At 38.5% G+C, this 25,364-nt stretch overlaps 1 pseudogene; it reads left to right on the forward strand.

The window, feature by feature from the left end:
- The window catches only part of LOC149207213 (exopolygalacturonase-like), a 48,487-nt pseudogene that overhangs the window by 16,987 nt on the left and 6,136 nt on the right, over nucleotides 1–25,364 (forward strand).

Below are 25,364 nucleotides of genomic sequence, written 5' to 3' on the forward strand. Positions count from 1 at the left end.
GGAAATGGAGAATTTGTGTGGATTACAGGGAACTCAATAAAGCAACACAAAAAGACCACTTTCCACTCCCATTCATAGACCAAGTGCTAGATACTTTGGCGGGGAAAAAATTCTTTTCTTTCCTGGATGGCTTCAGTGGATACAATCAGATTCAGATTGCCCTTGAAGACCAGGACAAAACAACTTTCACTTGTCCTTGGGGGACATTTGCCTACTGAGTCCTACCATTTGGCCTATGTAATGCTCCTGCCACATTCCAAAGGGCTATCCTTAGCATTTTTGCAGATTTAATAAATGATGGACTTGAAGTCTATATGGATGACTTTACACCCTATGGAGATGATTTTGAGCCAGCACTAAATACCCTAGAAAAAGTCCTACAACGCTGTATAGCTACCAGGCTCTGCTTAAGTCACGAAAAATGTTACATGATGATGACTAAAGGACTTATTCTAGGACACTATATTTCAGTAGCCGGCATTCAGGTAGACTCGGCCAAAATCCAAATACTTTTGCTTATTCCCACTCCTACTACTCAAACAGAGGTACGCAGCTTTGTTGGATTTTCTGGATATTATAGACAATTTATAGAACATTATTCACATATTGCTGCACCTTTATATGCACTAACTGGTAATGTTGATTTTCTTTGGACAGACAAATGTGAACGTGCTTTCAAGGATTTAAAGAAGCTTGTATCTACAGCCCCAGTCCTGCGAGGACCAAACTGGGACCTGCCATTTCAAATATTAGCTGATGCCTGAGATACATCCATTGGCGCAGTCCTTGGGTAGGAAGAAGATAAAAAACCATATGCTATCTATTATATCAACAAAAATTTATCCCCTGCTGAATTAAATTACACTGTTACTGAAAAGGAATTCCTAGCCGTAATACATGCTGTCAATAAATTTAGACATTATATTACAGGCTATCCTGTTATTTTGTATACGGATCATTCCGCCATAAAATACTTAGCAAATAAGCCTGTCACAAATGCCAAAATAATTAGATGGTTGATTTTATTGCAGGAATTCGATATCACAATCAAGGACCGGCCTGGCAAAGAAAACCCTGTAGCCGATTTTCTCTCAAGAATTCCAAAGCCAGTTGATGCAACAGCAGTTGAAGATCAATTTCCGGACGAACATCTGTTTGCTGTTGCTGTTCGAACACCCTGGTATGCCGATGTTGCCAATTACCTTGCAGTAGGCAAACTACCAAAACACTTAACCCCTAATGAGCGAAAACAGATTGTTCAGAAGAGTACTCGATTTTCCTGGATTGGGGGCTATTTGTTTCATACAGGGGCAGACATGCATATTAGGAGATGTGTTCGAGAAGATGAAATCTTTGACATCCTAAAAGCCTGTCACGACGGACCATGTGGGGGACACTTTGCTGAGCGTAGAACGGGACACAAAGTATTACAGATAGGATATTACTGGCCCACGATTTTCAGAGATGCAAAGAAATTTGTCCAAGCCTGTGACAGCTGCCAGCGAGCAGGACGTCCTGGTCAAGCTGATGAGATGCCCCTTAAACCTCAGTTAGTCATCGAACCATTTGAGCGATGGGCTCTTGATTTCGTTGGACCCATCAACCCCTCATCAAATCAGAGAACATATATCTTGGTGGCAACAGAATATGTCACCAAGTGGGTTGAAGCAGAAGCATTGCCAAGGGCCACAGAGGACTCTGTTATACAGTTCCTCTTCCATCTATTTGTACGTTATGGCCTTCCAAGGGAAATAATCACAGACGGAGGACCACAATTTGCTGGCCATAAATTAGCAGCAACACTTAATAATTATCATGTCCAGCACAAAATTACTACTCCATATCACCCACAAGCGAACGGACAAGTAGAAAGCAGCAATAAGATAATAGAATCGATCCTAACAAAAACCATTGCCTCACATAGGCGTGATTGGGCTGCCCGACTACCTGAAGCACTTTGGGCCTATAGAACAACATGGAGAAGCACCACTGGTTACTCACCTTATCAATTAGTGTTTGGAAAACAACCCATTTTCCCTATAGAATTTGAAATCCAAACATTACAAACAACACAGGAAGTCGGCTTAGATTTAACTGAGGCACAGATTAATCGACTACAACAGATCAATGAATTGGACGAAATTAGGCTCTCCGCACTACAAAATACAGCATTGATTCAACAACAGCGAGCTAAATGGCATGATGCCCTTATCAAAAACAAAGTCTTTGATGAAGGAGATTGGGCCCTGTTATATGACTCTTGGTTTCAGGATTTCCCTGGGGAACTCCAGACTCGTTGGTTAGGACCATACGAAATCCAGAAGGTACATGACAATGGGACCATCACTTTAACTACCATTGACAGGTCTGGATATACCTTCAAAGTGAATGGCCACCGGGTTCGTCTCTATCGTAAACCACTCACTCGGGAATCCTTCTGCCAACAGCTACGCAGAGACGCTGATATGGAGATCTTAGGAGAGGAAGAGAAATCTTCCTCACCTGTAATTCATTAAGCAATTCATTTCTTTTCACAATTTGTACATAATCTCTTTTTTTTCAAACTTGTTGTGCATACATAGATTTCAATTTTTCTGCCATTCCTGAAACGAATGGCATTTGCATGTTTCTATTGTTCCTTTTTAAAAGGAACAACACTTTTTGATTATCTTCTGTTCCTTTTCAAAATGAACAACACTTATTGATTTTCTGTTGTTCCTTTTCAAAAGGAACAACACTTGTTGATTTTCTGTTGTTCCTTTTCAAAAGGAACAACACTTGCTGATTTTTTTGCTGTTCCTTTTCAAAAGGAAAAGCACGTTTTGATTTTCTGCTGTTCCTTTTCAAAAGGAACAGCACGTTTTGATTTTCTGTTGTTCCTTTTTAAAAGGAACAGCACGTTTTGATTTTCTGCTGTTCCTTTTCAAAAGGAACAGCACGTTTTGATTTCCTGCTGTTCCTTTTCAAAAGGAACAACACGTTTTGATTTCCTGCTGTTCCTTTTCAAAAGGAACAACAAGTTTTGATTTCCTGCTGTTCCTTTTCAAAAGGAACAACACGTTTTGATTTCCTGCTGTTCCTTCTCAAAAGGAACAACACGTTTTGATTTCTTGCTGTTCCTTTTCAAAAGGAACAACACATTTTGATTTTTTTTGTTCCTTTTTCAAAAGGAATGGCATTGTTGTGTTCTGTTGTTTCTTTTCCAAAAGGAACGGCATTTGCACTTTTTGAACTCATGCTCCTTTATTCATCTAGTATACTTCTTCTCTCTTTGTGACACAGCTAACCTCTTGCTGGTCCAAGTAAGGATGCTTCTTGCCCCTATTCTTTCAAAAGTCTTTTAGAGACAAGCAATGCACTTATGCAATGAATCCAAATCACAACACACTGAAATCAGGCAATTATAAATCGCTATCTTTATAAGGCTATGTATTGGTAAGAGGACAGAAGGAAGGATGTACTTATCTTTTTGCTATCATTGTCTTACTAATATTGCCCTGATTTTGTTCAGGAACAGAAATAAGAGCAAAGGGTTTATATCCTCCTATTGAGATGATAAGACTTCTTCCACCATTCCTACTCTTAAGGAGTGTTGAACCACCCTTTGTGGATATATAAGGAATAGTGCTTTATCAAAAAAAGAGAAAGAAAAAGCAAATGAATTATAAAATGTCAAATGCAGGATAGGGGGTCTCATCAAGAGCCAGCCTACCATGATCATGAGGATGGAAGCGAAGTGGCATTCCCAATATGGCCACCACACCAGGGATATGGTCCAAAAGGTATAGTAAAAGAAAAAACCTTGGAACAGGAGGTCTCATCACGAGCCGACCTGCCCACTTTTCGCCCCCTCCTCGTGAATGGCATTATGGCTACCTAGTTACCAAGCCAGCATAATGACCTACACTTTGACATCGCATTCCTTAATATGCACACAAAGGATCATGGTTCCACGGGTGAAATAAACAACTTTGCCAAGGTTATGGACACCTGTCGGCCGTAGAGCACTGTTAATGGTATCGAGGTCACATTAATTACACCAATAGGCAGGATACTAATACTCTTTTGTTTCTTATATCCTAGGCACTAATCATACATTATCTCTCGACTTATATACCGCATGGACATTTATTACACCAATCATGGCAAAGGAGGTGACAATGACCACTTGAGATTTGGCAAGTACGACAGACGTCCTATCCCTGGCCTCACATCATATCACAGCAGCCTCTTACGTAATATGCGATCTAACTTTACGCCTCGATTTCAGCAAACCGTTGTTTTTCTAAACATGGCATATTTTCATATGCTTTTCCTTTATGACTTGGTTATAGATCAGGGTGTCGCTCCTTTCTTTGACAGCTGGGGCAGCCTATTGCATTGCGGGGGGGAGGTTCACCTCATGATTCCCCGGGTTATGTGTCAGCTCACTATTCGGGAAAGATAGCATACCAGGAAATGGCACTGTTTAACGGCATGACATTTCTATTTTTTTTTTACAAGTTGCTGTTCATAACTCATTTCTGTTGCATACTCTGTGTTTTTTTTCCAAATCCGACGATCACTACTCTCTCTGTGTTTCAAACAGCACAAGCAGTTGTTGTTCCATTGTGAATCCACAGTGAAACCATGGGAGGCAGGGCAGTTCGAAGCGAACCACAAAAGTTGACAGTCTCCACTGCTGCTCGGGAGATCCTGGAAAGAGCAGGGTGGCTGACTTATCTCAGTCGCCTGAAGGAGTCCAATGAAACAGTAGCAATGGAATTTCTGCAGAATCTGTAGGAGGATCACTCCATGGTGTGGGGGAAGCAAATAGCAGTCACTGAGGATATAATTGCCGAAGTCTCGGGACTACCAGCCACCGGACCTGTATGGACATTGAAGAAGGAAAGACTCCAGAAGATCATGGAAATTTTCCAGGACGAAGGCTAGACCTTAATAGTTAAAGGGAAGGGAGTCCTGCCAGCAACGCTAGGAGAACCCTGGGCAGAACTAGCGACAACAGTGCAAAGCTACATCACCTGTGAGGGGAGAAAAGACGTGGTAAGGCCACGACACCTTAAACTCTTAGCTGTTTTAAAACAGAAATGCTCTGTAAACCTTCCTGCACTTTTGAATTCTTTACTCCATGACGCCGCATGAAGCCTGCAAAAGGCACAGCATGTAGAATCAGTTGTCAGCCACCATGGATTAATCCGACTAATAGTTAGTCATAGTCTCACCCAGCAGCAAAGCAACTGGAAAGAATTAATTGCAATAATTAAGGGGAGAGCGACAGCACCTTCCCAAAAACGTAAACATACTCTAAGCACACCAGAACGTCCAGAAAAAACGCAGAGAATTAAGAAAACAAAAACCTGTTGCAAGCACATCCGAACGACCAGAAACCCGCCAGGAGTCAGCAAAATGGAAGCATGACACTGAGACACCGGAACAGCCAGAGAAATGCAGAAAATCAGTCCGGTTAGCCCAGATAAGAGGAAGGCTGGAAAAACTCCAGGAAAGCACGAGCTAGCCAGTGGTAATTGAGGATGAACAACCCAGACGACCAGAGATAGAAGAAGAACAAGTTGAAGGAGAAAAGGAAGGGGAGGCCGAGAAGGCTAAGCGATCCGAAGAAGAAAACGATGAAGTAGCCGAGCCCTCTGAGGCAGAAGTTGAACATCCTGAGACAGAAGCCGAGCCCCCTGAGACAGAAGTTGAACATCCTGAGATAGAAGCCGAGAACCCTGAAATGGAAATTGAGCATCCTGAGGCAGAAGATGGACAATCCAGGCAGGAGGAGGAAATGGGACAGCAGGTAGGTAGCCCACCACAGGACCCAGTAGGAGAAGAGGAATTGGCCGCAATCTTGGCCAATATGGGTGAGTATGGCCAACCTTCCACTCCACCATACCTCCGCGACAAACCCCAGGAAGAAGATGCACCTGAAAAACCACATGCAGAAGAGGCAGAGGAAGGAAATCTGCCCGTTCATGATGAAAAAGAGATAGGAGATACTGAGAGGGAACAATCTGTTCCCACGACACCAGAAGAAATTCCAGAAGAAGTGAGAATAGAAAGCAAAGCCACGGAATCAGCTAGGGTTCTTACCCCGGAATAGCCAGCACAAAATAGTGAAGAAGTACCCCAGGAGAAAGATCAAGGGACTAGTCACGGCCCAGAACGCAGCAAAAAGCCTGCTGTTCCTTCTAACAAAACATTGGAAATTAGAGAATTACAAAAGGAACAACGGAGGTTATTGAGCATAATAGCCCAGCTCCACCAGTAGATCAGAATTCTGAAAGCAAGGCAGAGAACAAGGAAGACCGCCAGTAAGAAAAAGATGACCACTGCAGTAAGAAACCACAGGATAAAATGGTGGAAGAGTAAAAATCGCTCTATTGATCAAAACCATGCCCAAAATCCAACTGTTGTTCTAATTGAAGCTGAAAGCCGAGCTGCTATCCCGAATGAAGCCGAAGGCCCAGCTGACATTCCAAATCAAGCTGAAAGTTCAGCTGATGTTCCAAATGAAGCTGAGGGACAGACTGTTGTTCCATTCGAAAAGGAACAGCCGCCAGCCGGTATTCGTGTTAAAAAAGAAAAATACAACAAGGAGATTCAAACAGAGGCACCACCCTCAGGGGTGATAAGTGTTCTAAACTCAAAGCAACGAAATAAGAAAGTTCAAGTAAAACTCCCGGCCTCCACTGATGCATGGAAAAGAGATCCAAAGACAAGGACCCTGCACAAAGGATTGAAAGAGGCTCAACAGGAGATGGAGAGGCTTAGAGAGCAGACAGTCCCTCGTGAGAAGTATGAAGAACTCTAACAGCAACTACGGAATGTTAATCAATTTGAAAGCCAGGCCTTTGAAGGGTGGCAAAAGGAGCAGGAGAAAGTTGCAAAGGTAACCCGTAGGTTAGATACTGTTATCAAACAGATGGATACCATGTGTTCTTTATATAATGACGTTTTAGCATGTAGGGCCCCTGCCAAAAACTATGCTTTGTTTTTATTGGAACGATACTTGCAATTAAAGATAAAGGCTGTTAAAGCAGGTGCCCCGATACAAATTAGTACTGTCAATGACTTTATAGATTGTTGTAAACATTATGGAATGAAGGTCCAGAGATTGTTATGTGAATTCTATTTGCATAACCTCGTGCTAGATCAGGAAACTGAGTTGAACCCTGGCCCTTTTGTTGGGGACATTCAATTGCAAGCATTCATCTCATTCGGGGTCAATCAGATTAAATGGATCAAAGCCTATAACACTTTTCAGAGACAGGAAAATGGCCTAGACCTGTGGGTAAGGGCTGAGCCTAGGGACCCAACACAGCTATGGAGAGCACATAAAAACCTTATGAGAACTCCGGGTGTCATTGAAACATTAGGACCCATGCACAAGGCACTCATTCGACAAAGTTTAGAATATTTTCTTTCTATCAAAGACCTCGCCATTGATGCAGCCAAATTCCGGTACCGAACCTCTAATCCAAACATCCAGCTCAGGGAGCCATTTAAGTATGAGAATTTTCAGTTAGCTGCCAATCGTTTGAACCTCTATGGCGAAAGCATCTTGAGGGTAGGACCATCCTGGTTAGGATATAGATTCCGCAGTCCAATTATCTTGCATCCTGCACCCAGATATCAAGCCCTATATGAGTTGCCTGAGGGTCAAACAGGCCAGTTCTTTGACTACCTAGTCACTCACCATGGCTGTAGGCCCCCACATGAGATTCCTTCTCCAGCCTACTCTCTCACTGCTTTGCATGTCAACTACAACGTTTTCATGAGGGCATGAAACAGGGTAAGCAAGGGGGTGTGTGGAGTACTAAAAAGGTATGTTTTTAATGATCATTTTAGTGGCTTTTCAGTAGGACTTATGAATCTTTACATCATGAATGAGGAAAACAATAGTGAATTGTGGTAGAATACGTGGAATTAGTATGCAAAGACTTATCTGCTGATAATTGTCATTTTCCTGTGCGGGAAAGGGTAGAAATGAGGAGCTGCTGTTCCAAAGAAGAAGATAAGAACAGGGTAACTGATGTCCCTTTGACAAAGGACCGAGTGCAGACGAGGCAAAGTAAGCTAAAGCAAATCGGTCTGGAAAAGGAGGAAAAGGCACCAGCTCGGCGGAAGAGAAAGAAGTGATTAGGGATTAATAGTTTTGCGAATCCCTCAGGATCTTCGATCCTGAGGGATCGCTGCTTTATTTATCTTATCACTTAGACATCTCCGTCGTTATCCTTATATAAAGGGACGACACTGTTAGTCTGGGGAGAATCTTTTATGTAACTTTTTTTTAAAGACTTAACTTTGATCATCGAGTCTTGTTGAACTTGGCTCATTGTATTTTTTGTTTTATGCATTAATATAAACTTGGTGATTATCTCATCTTCGCGTCTGGATTAGCTTAAAGCGGTGTACCCTTGAGGCTAAGGGCCCGGCCCCGGAGGACACTTGCTTCTGTATCACTACGATTTGATTTTTGCGTGGTTCGCTTATCGTCACTAGTTGGTAATCTGATATGCTTTATAAGTTACATCACATGCTCTGCTAAGATTTGTTCATTAACATTCTTTCCTCTGCATTATGTTATCAATACTTTCAGAGTGGATGAAATCTTATTAGATTCAACTGAACAGTGTTATCCTTGTGTTATGAAGCTTCTATGCTAAGTATGTGTGTTAAGGTAATTAACTGGAAGGTGTGTTCTTTATGATTCAGAATTCATGCTGTTCCATTTGGAAACACAGTTATAATTCCTCTTGATGATTGGGATTAAATTCAAATTACCTTCTTAGAATGTTATGTGTGTATGACTCTCCCATGTTGTTCCATAATTGAGAGTTATTGTTGTTCCTTTAGTGGATTGTGTGATTTGCTTGGAAAATGAAAGGTTGGAGTCTTGATTACGATAAGAGCTTTTGAGTTGATAGGATAAAGTTTGACTGTTACTCGCGAGGTTTAGTTATAGTGATTGCTGTTCCATTTCAGAATTGCTGTTCCATTTTAAGCATTGTTGTTCCTTTCTAGATTTACTGTTTAATTTCCTATTTGTCGTTCCATTTCTATCTGTCGTTTCATTTACTCGTATTTGGTGTGAGAGACGATCTGTGGCTGTGGTGAGCCTCTGCATTTACTGCCTTGCTCCCAGACCCGTGATCCATGCTCTAGTTTCCTTTTCCATCAGTTTCCAAAGGGATGGACTACTGTTGTTAGACCCTTGACTGATATTTTAAGAATGTGTGTTTTAGTCATTTGAAGGAACTTAGTTATAGACAAGCATCAGTTTACTCTTGTATTTTGTAGGACGCTTTACTACTTGCATTACTATGACAAATAGCCTCGGATTGAGTCACTCTTTGAAATAACCAAACGTTCCCGGATTGACATATTAATGTGAGGTAATTAGAGGTGAAAGAGACCCTTTTTATAGCTCTACAGTGAGATAGATCCCATTTTCACTTGAATCTTTTAGACGGAATTATTTTCTTGTCTTGGTAGTCAATTGGCTCCTAGCTCCTCTTATCATCCTCAATCTGACAGGAAAACTGAGATATTGAACAATGTTTGGAAGAATATCTTCACTTATTTGAATCTGATAAACAAACAAAATGGGTCAAGTGCTTACCTCTGGATGAATGGTGGTATAACATTTCCTTCCCTATTGCAACAAAAATGACCCCATTTATGGCACTTTATGGATATCATCCACTGTCCATCACATCATCTTTAAGAGGAAATTCTAAGATTCAAGCAGAGGAAGATCACATCAAGCATAAAAATAAAATAAAAATCTCCAACTCTTAAAGGATAACTTCACTCTGGTGCATAATCGAATGAAACAACAGGTAGATCAACATTGCAGTGAAATAATTTTTTTTATGTAGGCAACTAGGTAGTTTTATAGTTACAACCATACAAATAAATCTACCTCAAGCAAGCTAATAAGGATGATAAATTGTCACCCAAGTACTATGGTCCTTACAATGTGTTGCAAAAGATTGGTATGATGGCATACAAATTAGATTTGTCTGCATCTTCCTAAGCACACCCAGTTTTCCATGTGTCATGCTTAAAGAAGGTTATTGGTGACAAGCTCCCAGTTCAAACAATATTTCCAGAACTTAACGAAGAAGGAAAAATCATATTGGAGCCTTAAGCAGTCAAGGAAACAAGAACCTAAAAACTATGAAATTTTTCAATTCCAAAGTATCTTGTTAAGTGGAAGAACTTACCAACTGAAGATTCCATATGGGAGGATGATAATTTTATACAGAAGAATCGAGAGCTACTCAAGCATTGAAGACAACACTTCTTTTGAAGGATAGGGGAATGTTAGGTCCCTATAATACTAGTGTGGCCTCCTTATTGTTATTGTTAGTGTAGCCCCCTTATTGTTTTTTTATTCCCATGTAGCCTCGATATTGTTATTATTATGCCCCATAGAAGCCAACCATTGTTATTGTTGTGCCCTTAAATTATTATTGTTATGTAGGCTATGATTATATTGTCACCCCTAAGAATCCTGTATATACCAAGGAGGTCTTTTCATTTGTATATCTAGGAATTGTTCATTTTTGTGATGTAAAGGAGGTTGCCCCCTCGAAAAGGCTAATTTTCAAGTCGTTGATCTATCTTTTCTTATGTTTTGTGATATATTTTGCATAACATATACCAACATCAAACTAGTTAAATCCACTGGCTGAAGGGTGTCATCAACATAGGGCCACCACCAATTCAATAACCATGCAATATGTTCTCGTCTAAAAATGTCATCGACATAGTCCTGCCAAACACATGAAAATCAATTCAATAAACACATAGCATGTCATCGGATTAGACTAGAACAAGTGTATCAATCAAAATAAAACCAATTCAAATAACCACAAAATACACCCTCTACTCAGGCCTGCAAACAATACAAAACCAATTTAAATAACCACGTAATACATTGTCAATTTAGGCCTTCCAACAATAGAAAAACCAATTCAACTAACTATCTAATACACCCTCGGCTCATGCCACTTATTACACCCTCGACTTGGTCCTACCAGTAACACAAAACCAACTAATTAACTACACAATAGTCCCTCGGATTAGACCATGCAATACGCCCTCATTTTAGGCCCGCCAACAATACCAAACCATAGTAAAACTAGTTTAAATGTCTTTGGACAAAAATGGGTGTCACTAGAACAATCCTACCAACCACAATGAAACAAATTCAAATAACCAAAGAATACACCCTTGATGAGACTCGACTACAGAACCCTAGACCATAACTCCTTTACATGTCCATAGAACCATTGAACTCACTGTGTCACATTGTTGCACATCAATGGAGTCATGAGAATGTACACACATGCACACACACACATATATTTGTGTGTGTGCGTGTTTTTGTGTTACCCAGGGGCATGGGGACGACATTGGGTTAGATGATTAAATGATTTTTGTGAAGATTTTCCATGTGACTATCCATCCGACCTTAACCTTCTTTATACACTACAGTCCTATGGGCCTAGCCCTTTAAGCCATGTGACCTAATCCTTAGGGGTCATGGTCATCTACGTGTTGATATCAACATGATGTCATCATGCCATGTGGAGAACCTTGACTCATTCCACATGTCACATTTTATCACCAAAAAATGATCACCTAGTCATTTCTAACTAGGTGGATGGAAATACACCATGTAGGATTATTTTTACCATAGAAAATCCACTTTCACTATGGAAAGTAATTTATTAAGTCACTTTTATTAAATCATTTTTTTATTTAAATAAAAAAAAACCCGAGACAATAATTAGATAAATCATTATTTATTTAATTTTCTCTAGCAATAATTATTAAATGATTATTTAAATAATTATTCCTTGTCACATTTGACTAAATCCCTTAGGAATAATTAAATAAATCACTATTTATTTATTATTCCTTATTTCTATTAGTGAAATAGTTATTAAATCACTATTTAATAATTATTTCAGTTTCACACCATTCTTAATTCTCACAAAATAATTAAAAAAACATTTTATTTGTTAATTATTTCTAAATAAATATTTTTAACCATTTTAAATATATTTTCCCTCTCCAACAAATATAATAAAGTATTCCAAGTGGCTAGATATTGATTTGGTTAATATTATTTTATTACTCTCCATTTTCGAGATTAAATCAATACTTTGTTATAAATAGGAGGGTTTTTACTTCATTTTTCACCATGATCATTATCATCATCACTATTATAGTATTTTTTCTTTTGAGCTCCAACTTGAGTTCTCCACATTTTGTCTCGGTTTTTCACATATTGAGATAGAATATCGTTTGCTGAAGCATTAAGGACATCAAAGGACCCATCCCACGGATGGGGACTTACAAACCCTTTTGTAGATCTCCTTCACCAAGTGTTTTTAATAAAGAATTTATTTAATTAAAGTCTTTCCATTTAGGTTATTGCATGGGATATGTTTACTGTTGTTTGTTGTTCTCGATCGTTTATACTTTTATTACAGGTTTTCCATTTTTATTGTAGATCTGAATCGCAAGCTTCCATCAACTTGTTGTTAGGGTCACTTGTCACCTAGTGACTTAAGTGAAGTATTTTCGGTACAACTTCCAAGAAATTTCACACTAACATCACACATATTTAGTTGTTTGACCAATCAAAATGTGCCATTTATACATACCACATGACAGTTTACCACATCATCCTATTGACGTCATCATACTTAGATGTCAATCCATGTCATCACTATGTCATCTTTTATAGCCTATAGCTAGTTCCCACATGTCAATATACTATGATGTCATCACCATCATCATGTCATTGTTTCAGGCCGATAAAAAATTTCCATCTATCATTGTTCTTCCACATAACTAAGCTTCACCATACTCGAGCTACCACGTCATTACTGAAATCCATGTGATCTCCCTTAATCTGCAATGTGTCAATACTTCATAGGTCCATAGGAATTGTTAAACATCCCACATCTTTGTATGTCATCCACATTCAAGTTCTTAACCATGCAAGGTGCACATTGTTTAATGGATTTAAACAATGCACATGTTTGTGTGTCCCAAGGAATTTATTAATTTTCCAATATTTGGGTCTTTCCTCAACATGCTTGATCTTTAACAAATTTAGTGACTTTCAAACAAATTTGGTTTTTTTGGTTCTCTTGCAACTGTCAACTTCAAATGCTCATAACTTCTCATTTGAGAGAATTTTTTCAAAGTGTGATATAGTTTTGGAAAGGTCTCAGAGAATACCATCCAACCATACCATCCATAGCCTCATTAATAAATCATAACTTCAACAAAGGCTCAATAAGCTTCAAACAACTTTGACTATATTTGATAAGGTCATACAAGAGATCAAGCTATCATACAACTTCGTTTGATTCATGAATTACATTGTTTCTTTCTTAGGCATCCCCTTTGACATCGATGACACTTGTTTACATCAATGTCAACATTATGTGCAACAATATCTCCATTTTTCATTGGCAGAAACACCACTAGAAATTGATAGTCATTGATGACAATGGAATGAACTTGCCCTAATAGTGTTGTTGGGGACGACCCCTGACTGGCTATGAAGAGGCTTCCTGCTTGATCCTTCTTCTTCACTCCTTCGTATTCCTACTACGTCATTCTAATTCAATGTCTATTTTTCATTATTTTCAATCTCTCACCCTTTGAAACTAATGGGAAAGGGACATTCTTGCCTACCAATGATCCATGAATATCCTTGAACCTTCTTCTAGACTTGATCTTGTTGTAAATGGAATCTCCCCTTCAGACCATACTTCTTGGTATGTAAATATTCCTTATATCAAAAAATTCTCTTCTTGCAAATTCTTTTGGCTATGTTCACTTTCCTTCTTCAAAAACTCCTCTAACATTTTCCCCCTGCACTGCTTGATTTCATTATTCAATGAATGTTGGATCAATGGATTTTCAACTGTCTGTTAGATTTCCTATTATGATGGGTGACCTGCTCTTCCTTTGTATAAATCCTCTATAAATTTGCTGTTGCCAATATAATTTCTAGAAATTTATTTATCCTCTTTAATGATTGTCTTTCCTACAAATAATCATCCTCCCTACATAATCTTGATTCTTTAAGCTTGAATTCAAGTAATTCTAATATTAAGTAAGTATTTACCAAGGGATTAGATCCGAGGGGTCAAATCTAACCTTGGTTATTTTAGTTTCATTCTCTACCTCATGGTGTTCATTCTTGTGTTAATAGAGAGTCCATCTCCCTTATGCCATCTCAATTTGAGCCTACACTCACATGCTATATGTCTTTCATTGTGACATATCTAACATTCAATATAGGGATTAAATATTGGTGTAAATGACCCATAAGTTCTACTTCTAATTTGATCCATATGTCTAAGCCTGCATAATTGATTAAACCTCTATAAATGATAATATCATAGGTTCCGCAATCCTCTTCTTTATGGCCAATTTTTTTTCATGAAAAAAAATAACCAATAATTTATTTTGATACCTAGTTGTATAAGGTGGTCTTGGTGTGACATATCTTATAAATTTGTTCCTTGGAAGTGATTCATCCAATTGTTGATTTTTGACTCTTGGTCCATTGCTACTTGTGAATCCTTTGTGCAGATTTTACTTCATGGGGGGGGCATAATTTCACCCTAGTTCCTTTTATTATGTGGACTAGATGTACGTTCATTATTCCTGACATTATTCTGATAATCATTAGAAATATTAAAATGAACATGCCTGGGATTATTCATCACTTCCTTAGAATATTGAAATGAGTTTCTACTGGATCCAATGAATATCTAACTATGATTCTTGGGATGATCTTCATTTGAGGTTCTTGAAAGAGATTTGGATGTCTCTCAACCTTCCTAGTAACCAAGGAATAGTTTGATGAGAGGAGATCTTTGAATGCTGAGAATTTGATCCAAATATCAGACCCTTTGAGAATATTTAAGTTGTGTTTGAGTTGTTCAAAATATTCTTTCAAACGCATAACTTCATCTTTCAGAAAGAACAACTTCTTCTAATTTTTCACAAAGGTCTTCCTTCTTGTTCAGTTATAACACAAATTCCTTTATCCTTTTGGCTTCCTCTAGTTAAACTTTGAGAGTGATAATGCAATCTTGATTGTGATCTTTTTCTTGGAGTTGTAACTCTAGATGTCCCACCTTCTTTCTAAGGATTTTTGTCTCTTTCAATGCACTCCTAGATTCTCCTTCATAATCAACTTTTTCTTTGGTTTCTTCTACTTCAGCGAAGAATAATATTTCTCCTCCTTCATCATCAATCACACTTTCATTTCTCTCATAATTAGTTTCTTCTTTTGAAAATAATTTATTCTTTTTGGAATTGTATTTCTCCTTTTGATCCTTATACTTGAATCTTTCTTCTTCATCACTATCATTCATTCTTGCATAAGGCCATATAGAAGTATAATATCTTGTTCCTCCACATTCAAAGCATTTTAAATGAAGCTTACCTTTGAACTTTCATGTTCCCCTTTCTAACTTTTTTATGAAGTTAGCTTCTTCTTTATCAGATTCATGATTGGAGTTCACTTTATTCTTGTACTTTTTTCCTTCTTTGGCTACTTGGAATGCTGCTTCCTTGATTCCTAATTTTTCATTCTCTATCCTTAGTTCATATGTTGAGAGTGTTCCATGAAGCAAATTCATGTTCAACTTATCCATATTTGACAACTCTTCAAGGGATGATAACTTGGGATTGAATCTTGAAGGAAGAGATCTCAATAACTTTTGAACAACAACTTCATCCTTGACTTCTTCACTCAATCCTACAATAGAGTTGGAAATCTTGTCTACTCTAGGAAAATATGAAGCAATATCTTTGTCTTCATCCATTTTCAAAATTTTGAATTGATCCCTATAAGATTGTATCTTGTCTTTCTTTACCTTCTCACCCTCTTCATAATAATTTTTGAGCTTGTTCCATATATGATGAGCCGATTTACAATGCATTACTTCGATAATTATGTATTTGACTCAAAATGGCATGCTTAGATATTTCATTGGATGCATAGAGGGTCTTACTAGATATATCTCTAAGAGGAGAATCATGAACTTGGTATTTATTTTCTTAAGTTGACCAAGGATCAACTCCCAAGGATATGACATAGGTTTCCATTCTTATATTCGAGAGGGCATAGTTGGATCCATCAAATTGAGGAATCTTTCCTGATGATATGATAGAGGCCATCTTTCATAATATCAACCTTCAAATGATGATTTGTTCCAAAAGGAAACCTCTTTGATACCACTTTTAAGACCAAAGATCACACTGAGACAAGGAGGGAGTGAATCAATGTAGTAGAAATTTCATACTTCAAAACATTTCACCCATATCAGTGCTTCGAAAAATATCATAACAATGAAATTGTGCACCAAGAAACCATAATCACATCAACATAAGAGAACACAAGATTTTATATGGAAACCCTTGCAAGAGAAAACCCCAAAATCTTATTGTCTTCTTCTTCAATTCATTTACATAGATTTTCGAGCACTGACATGCTGGAGGCACTGACCCCACAAATGTGCAAGCAACTAATTGCAATATGATACATGATGATTCAAGAACCAACATTAAAAATGTGCATCCCCCCATTAGAAATAGGCTACAACTTCATTAAGGCACCAACCTAAAAAATGTGCAACCTTCGACTAGTTTTAGGCTTCAACTCGTTTGAGTACCCACCTCGGTGGAGGCACTCACCTCCTTATGCAATATGGTATGGACCAATTTTCACAATATTTCCAACTCAATCGACATTATCCTTAACTAATACAGGTCTTCAAAAATTGATCATGTTGGTGCTCTCACAATGCTGTCATAAATTATTCATAATTTTCTCTACTCATCTCAACAACCTGTTCATCAATATGGTACCATGACACATTTCCTTGATCTTGATTTCATCATACATACATCACTTTCTCAAAAAAGTATAAAACTCATTCATAACTCCCAAAACAAGAAATATAGATGTATAGTATTAAAAATGCATCTTCGTTACTGTTCACAACCCCTGGAACATCACCACTAAATTTTGATCATTTCCCCTCTTCCAAGATTTAGTTTTGCTTCAAAATCAACCTAGAAACCCATATAAAACTATATAGAAATAAATTGTTTGGCAAAACAACAAATTCTAGGTTCATTATACAAAACAACCCTTTACAGATTCTACAAAATGTCACTTTGAGGGTTCTGCAAAATATTGCAAACAACGTGCCAATAACCCTATAAAACAAAAAATTCGGTGTATATATCAAAGCTCGAACTACTAACCTCCTACATACAAGCCACATGATGTACAAACTCTGCTACTTGTGTTCCTTGCTCACATCAATATACCAACATCATTAGAGCACTTTCTAAAGTGTGTCACTAGCATAGATCTGCCACCAATTCAATAACAATGCAATATGTTCTTGATCAAAAGTGTCATTGGCATAGTCTGGCTAACCCCATAATATGTCATTGACTCAAACTAGAGCAGGATTTCCAACCACAGCGAAACCAATTTAAATAACCACATAATATGTCATTGGCTTATATCAACATAGGCTTTCCAAAAATAACCACATAATAGGCCCTCGAATCAGGCCTGTCAACAATACAAAACTATTGCAAATAACCACATAATATGCCCTTGGCTTGAGCTTTCCAATAATACAAAACCAATTCAATTAACTATGTAATACACCTCAACTTAGGAAATTAAATACACCCTCGTCTCAAGCCTACAAACAATACAAAACAAATTCAATTAATTGTGCCATACACCCTTTGCTTAGGTATTTCAATAATACAAAACCACAATGAAACTAATGTTGAAATTGTAGTGTTTCCATTGATGTCAATATATGTATGATTATTATTCCATGTATGATGTCAACAGGTGTATGGTTATGAAGATAAACTACAAAGAGTAGTTTGTCATCCTTTTTAGAGCCTACACCTAAAGCTAAGTTCAAAATGGAGATGAAGAAGGAACTTACATGAGGTGGCACAGGTTACTAGTTGAGGAAGGCTTACTGGTGCATACATAGGATGGTGAGGTGCTATTGAGACTTTTGAAGGCTAGGATAGGCCCTACAAGTGTCAAAGACAATGAGACATAAGTTGGAAGAAGTTTGATTGAGTTTTGGGCTCAAAAATTAAGTAACTCAGGTCATAGTGGAGAAACCTAATTTATAACTCAAGTCACAATGGAGAGACCTACAGTATAACTGACTTCCCGAATGGAAAACCTATGTTACCCCTTCCAGCGTGAATTCCCACATTTTGTGCACACTCCAGTAAATTTCAGGGGCATTTACTATGGTTTTTACACACGATATTTGGTAGATAGAGTCGACTTGAGTTAATCTTCATTCTAGAAGGTGATCAAGCCAAATATGATTAGGATTAGTGTTATGTATTGATTTAATATTTCATCACTGATAAAAATTTGGAGTGTGCAATAGAAGGGGCTAGATTGAGAGAGAATGTGAGCTACAATATTACAGAGATAATATGTAGATCAAAGCTCAAATTTGGAGCATATTTCAGAGGAATATGGAGTTACTATGTTTCTATGTGCTTAACATGTTTGAGTTGTAGATGGTATTGCTCCCAATATTATGCTACTGATCTGGTGAGGAGTATCTTGTTGTAGCTGCTACAATAGAGTTATTGGATCAAAGTTCATATTACTGATATGTTTGTCTTGCAAGGGTTAAATTGGAGATTTATTGTTGTAGCATCTTTGGTAGTGATGGATGAGTGTGATGTTCATATTGTTATTGTATGTTGCTGCAGTATTTTAGTTAGATGAGCAGATTGATTGTGTTAAGGTCATATATTGATTATGGCTGAGATTGTGTTGCAAAGTTTTGCATGCAGATTACTTATTGTGTTGCAAATTGCATTTGGTTGAATGGGCATAGAGGTTATTGTGAGTCCAATATGAAAATGAATGAAATGAGGCTCACAAGTTTGTGATTGCAGAGATCGTGGATCCAATATGAAACATTATAACAAATGGTCCACAAAGGAGCTTGAACATTGGGGCCTTTAATGATGAAAGTAGTGGCTTTCTGTGACAGAGTGTATCAACATCCTTCAAGTAGTGCACTTAGAACTTGGGAATGGTAGGATAGTCTAGTGGTGGCTGGGTAAGACTTATTGGGAATGATGGGTACCAACTGGTGGTGGCCTGCAAAGTCAAGGGAGTGGCAGCTTCCTCCAAGTGTTGGAATGCAAAGTTCATACAAGTTGTGGCCTAGAGTGAGTAGTGACTCACATGATTGGAAAGTTGTGGCTTGCACACTGCTGGTGGCCAATGACTATGTGTAAATGCCTCAGGTTAAAAGTCCATGTAATAAATTTAATAAAGGAAAAATGAGACCAAGGTCACGGGACATGTATTCTAAGCTTAATTTTGGTAAAAACATCATAACAGGTGTTCATTTGGTTTATTATGGCTAAGGAGAAATTGGTAAAGGAAATGGAAAAGGCTTTGGAAAGGCAAGAGGCATTAATTGGAATTTTATTTATAAAAATAATGGAAAATAGGAGAAGAGGAAGGTGAAAAGTCACATGTTGCATGTGAGGAGGAAATTGAAGGAAAATAGAAAATGAAGAAAATAGAGGCCTCATTGATAAAAAGGCTTATGAGGATAATTTCACAACCTTTTGTGAATTTTCGCTTGCAGCTCTTTCTACTCTCTCTATTCTCTCATACTCTTGCACACTTAGAGTATTCTTGGAGCACTCTAGAATTGGAGGAAGGAAGGCAAATCAAGAACAAGAATGCAATGGGAATAAAAGATCAAGCAAGGAAGAGTTGCATCAAGTGGATATAGTGGGATTACTTGCAAATATCAAGTTGCATGTATGAATTCCTTGCTATTTTTGGCATGCATGGTACATGCATGTGTGTATTCGACTCTCTTGCTATCATTGGCATGGGTTTTTCTAGGTGTGACAATGGTTTCAACCTTTCCTTGCCATTTCTGGATAGCCATTATGTGATATGTTTCTTTCATTTGGTTAAGTTGGATTTCCAGATGGTTTCAAAACTGAGTGAGGTGGTCTCAGGAAAATACCCAATCTCAGGAAAATACCCGAAGGCCTAGAAATCCCTGGACTGGTAAAGGTGGAATACGTGTTAAAGCCTAAGGATGGATATAGGAAAATTCCTCGTGGTTTAGGTGGACAAATCGGGAGGCATGCATGCATGTATAGGCCTAGTGATCCCTAGACTAGTATATGGTGGGATTATGATAAAACATGGTAGTGTATGTTTATTGTTTGGCCTAGGAATCCTTGATCAGTAATGGAGGGATTGTCGTAAATCCTGGTTGTATAGATGAGGGTTGGGCCTAGAAATCCTTGACCAGTATATGTGGGGATTATAGTAAAGCCTGAGGATGCCATGTTTTTTTGTTGTGAGTCCCACATTCATGCATGGAATATGGCATGGGGGTGATTTGATGAAAGAAATATTTGGTTCAACCTAATCTATGGTCGAGTGGTACGTGTAATTCCCTGACTTGGTTGGATTTTCATATGTTAATAAGAGTTATTTTCCTCTTATGTATTATGTGTAAATTTACTTGTTATTATGTGGCTTTAATGGTTTTTCTATCATTGAAATTAATCTAGTTATATGTTGGTTATAAGAATGGTTTTATGATAGATCTTAGTCATGGCTCTCATCGTGTTTTGATTAGTAAATGAAAGGATAATGAATGTATGACCTAATATATGATAATGAAACTATTGTGAGAAGGCATTCGACCTTCTTGACGAATCTCATATAAGTATGATGCCCCTATGTTCAAGTGTGTTTTTATGACCTGTACATTACATGTTCATGATGTGTTTGACGAAATGCATGTCCTAGTTAGAATGAGTTAGGTCAGGCCCTTGTTCAAGTTTTTCATTAGAGGCATTCTCTTCGTGTTCTTTATTACTTTAGAGTGTTTCATCAAGTTGTGGGCAGAGGTATGGTTCTTAGCCTTGAAAAAGCGGGTTAAATCTCGTGGTCATTGATAAAGAACTGGATGAAAAAGTATGTAATCACATGGAGGCCTTGTTGTGGGAGTGACTGGAGGGTTTCAGTTGCATGGAGGGCTTGTCATGGGACCATCTAGGGGTCTAGTTTAGTTGAAAAGAAAATTAACTCAGGGGTTGGGCACCTAGGGTGGTTGGTTAGATCCTGGGGGTCCTGTAGCTCCTAAGGAAACTTAGTTTAGTTTTGGTTTGTCGATTCCACTTCCATAACTGTACATGGGAATTTGAACCATATCATAATAACTCTTTGTCACATGTTTACCCCGGTACGTTAGTTAGTTTGGGTAAATGTGGGAGGAGGGTGTTACACTATGCAAAGATTTCTTTTAAATAATAATAGAAGAAGAGCAAACCATAACATTCGATGGTAATTTTCTCCCTTTGGGTTTCCACCTTGCATCTAGTGCCTCTTATGTGTCATGTTGTTGATGGTTTTTCATATGCTTATTTTCTTTTATGTTCTCAAGTTATGTGATTAGATCTCCTGCTATGGTTCACGATTATGCATAGATCTTTGTAGAAATTCCCACTGTAGATCAATAGATTATGCAATATACTAAAACACAATACAAGATCTACTTCTACAACACTTTGCGGAAGCTTAATCGAATTGAGCAAGATCAAGGGAAAACATATAATTAAGAATGAGAAATCAATCACACATAACACAAAAGAAATAACCTAGGGAAAGCCTCAACCTAAAACCCCAATCGCTGTATTAACATACAAGTGGAAATATTGTTCAAGTTACAAAAAGAATCAGCTCTCAAGCTATCCTGCTCTCTCTGCAATCAAATAATACAGCTCACAAACTGAATAGACATAGTATATGTCCTCCTCAAGCCCTCCAAGCCTCCTATTTCCTTGTGCAGTTTTCCTTGGGGTCCAATGATGTCACATGTGTGAATTGGCCTCATCACACTCACTAAACTTGAAGAAGTAACTACGCAATCCTCAAGGAAATAATTCCTTCTGCTTCCAAGGAATATTCACAATGGAATATTCTAGCAACTGATAGTACACTGCCCCTCCATCTGATCTCAACTGGGTCTCTGTCTGAACTGACATGCATGAGTTATTTATGAGAGAATACTTAGTTATCTGAAGTGCAACAGTTACATGCATGCAAGCATTAACTAAATAAACTTACATTAATTCAACAAACTGTTTGAATTAATCTAACTGGACTTGACTCAGTTAATTGAGCCAACTAATTACAACTAATCCTTATCTCTTTCACTGATGCGTAAATTCCTCAATTAATGGAGAAACTATTGCATGTCCCCACATAGACTTCATGTTTGATTTTCCTTAACTAATTAACTAAAGATGAATTAATTAATTATTTTACAAACGGCTGCTAAGATCAAATTCGAATTTTACTTCACTATTTTAGTTTAGGAACTGACTAAAATAGGAAGGTATCCCGAAATGCTATTTATAGAATGCTATTTTTAGCACTTCCATTTTTCCATCCATTGTTGCTAAGATCAACATTGGCTGAATCATTATTTATAGTAGTTGCTATTTTTAGCAATTCTATTTTTAGCATTTCTTGTTGCTATTTTCAACACTCCCTCTCAACAAGAAAGGGATTATCAGTAACCCCAATCTTGTCTCTGTGGAACTTGAACTTGCATTTGACAATGCCTTAGTCAAAATATCTACATCATGTTCCTCGATCGAAACATACAGCAACAACATGATCCTTTTGACCACACAGTCTCGAAGATGGTGACACCGGATATCAATGTGCGTGGACCTGTCATGAAAAAATGGATTCTTAGAGACTTTGATACAACTCTGGTTATCGCAGTAGATCACTTTAGGATCCATCATCTGACCAAGCAATCCCACTAGAATCTTACGCATCCAAATGGCCTCACATGCAGTCTGACTAGCAGCCATGTATTCAACCTCTACTGAGCTAAGTGCAATTGATATTTGTTTCCTACTGTATCAAGAAATTGCAGCTGAACCAAGGTTGAAGATTCCTCCAAAAGTGCTCTTCCAGTCTGATGGACTCCCTGCCCAATCTGCATCTATGAAGCCCTGAAGCTTCACTCCCTCTGTCCGTCTGTACCACAATCTGAACTAATATGTGCCTCTAAGGTATCTCAGCACATGCTTCGTTGCCTTCCAAAATAGCTTGGTAGGTTGAACCATAGCTTGACTCAGTTGGTTCACTACAAAGCATAAGTTGGGTCATGTGTTCACCAGATACATAAGTGAACCCACCAGCTGCCGATAAACAGTAGCAGCTACTACCACACTTGAAGTAGCATCCTCCTTCCTCCAGTTCCTAGCTAGAGGAGTTTGCATGTGCTTACACTTATCCATGTGAAAGCGCCTGAGTATCTCATTGGCATACTTTCCTTGAGACACAAATACTTCCCCATCTTTCTGCCACACCTCCATGACTAAAAAGTAGTGCATAAGGCCCATGTCCTTCATCTCGAACTCTCTTGCAAGGTCTTCCTTGCAAGACTGTATCAGCTAATCATCACCTATCAAAATCAGATCATCGACATAAAGAAAAATGAACAATGGTTTACCTTCTACCATGATGTGGTAAAGGTTCACATCTGCTTCACTCTTGGTGAAGCCCAAACCTATGAAATAGTTATCGATCCTGGTGTACCAAGCAAGGTGCTTGCTTCAACCCATATAGAGCCCTCTTGAGTTTGCACACATGCGACTCATGATCGAAGGTTTCGAAACCTTCTGGCTGCTCAATGTACACCTCCTCCTCAATCTTCCCATTGAGGAATGCTATCTTCACATCCATTTCGTGGATCTTACACCCCATCTAAGCTGATAGTGCCAATATCGATCTAATGGATGAGTACCTTGCTACAGGAGCAAAAGTCTCATCGTAGTTGATCCCCTGAACCTGTGAGAAACCCCAGGCAACAAACCTTGCCTTATGTTTCTCAACACTACCATCAATTGCTTGCTTTACCTTGTAAAGCCATCTGGAACTCACCAATGACTTGCCCTGAGGCCTTGGGACAACATCCCACACATTGTTCTGAATGATAGACTTGTACTCCTCTACCATTGCATCAACCCAGACTGGTTGCTGCACTGCCTCCTCGAATGAAGAAGGTTCGGTATCTACACACTCCCCAACTAGGGCCATGTACCCAGTGTACCATTCAAGCGACCTCCTCTATCTGCACTGAGAAGATGGCTGTCCCACATTCTCCCACGCATCTAGCATCAACTTGTCAGCTTCCCTTGAGCATTTCCGCCCATCTCTAGAAGTCTCAGCATAAGTGGATGTGTCCACTCCTGGATCCTCTGCATGCGGCTGCTCCGCATCAATCTGAGGCTCCTCCTCCTTAGGAACTGAAGGTTCCTCCTCTGCATGCAACTTGAGCTCCCTCTCAAGTGACACTTGCATGGCTTTCTGCTCGTCGAACTTCAGATCCCTACGTACCACAGTCCTTTGAGTGGAAGGAAGGTACACCCGATAGTTGTGGGGTGTATCCGTGTACCCCAAAAATATTCCCAACTCAGTTGTTGGATCTAGCTTCTTCCTGGCATCTTTGGTCACATGACAATAAACTAATGATCCGAAGATTCAGAAGTGACTTACATCAGGCCTCTTCCTAGAATAGGCCTCCATAGGTGTCTTCATTCCGAATATATGATGCTTCGCCTTGATCACCTTTGCTCTGATACCATGTAGAAATTCCCACTGTATATCAATAGATTATGCAATATACTAAAACACAATACAAGATCTACTTCTACAACACTTTGCAGAAGCTTAATCGAATTGAGAAAGATCAAGATAACACATATAACTGAGAATGAGAAATCAATCACACATAACACAGAAAGAATAACTCAGGGAAAGCCTCAGCCTAAAAGCCCAATCTCTGTGTTATCATACAAGTGGAAATCTTGTTCAAGTTACAAAAAGAATCAACTCTCAAGCTATCATGCTCTCTCTGCAATAAAAAAATATAGCTCACAGACTGAATAGACATAGTATATGTCCTCCTCAAGCCCTCCAAGCGTCCTATTTCCTTGTGCAGTTTTCCTTGGGGTCCAATGATGTCACATGTGTGAATTGGCCTCATCACACTCACTAAACCTGAAGAAGTAACTGCACAATCCTCAAGGAAAGAATTCCTTCAGCATGCGAGGAATATTCACAATGGAATATTCTAGCAACTGATAGTACACTACCCCTCCATCTAATCTCAACTGGGTCTCTGTTTGAACTGACATGCATGAGTTATTTATGAGAG

Source organism: Pinus tabuliformis, chromosome 1_2, assembly GCF_031772625.1.
Source record: "Pinus tabuliformis cultivar Carrire ecotype Pingquan chromosome 1_2, CPIR1, whole genome shotgun sequence".
Classification (NCBI taxonomy): Eukaryota; Viridiplantae; Streptophyta; class Pinopsida; order Pinales; family Pinaceae; genus Pinus; species Pinus tabuliformis.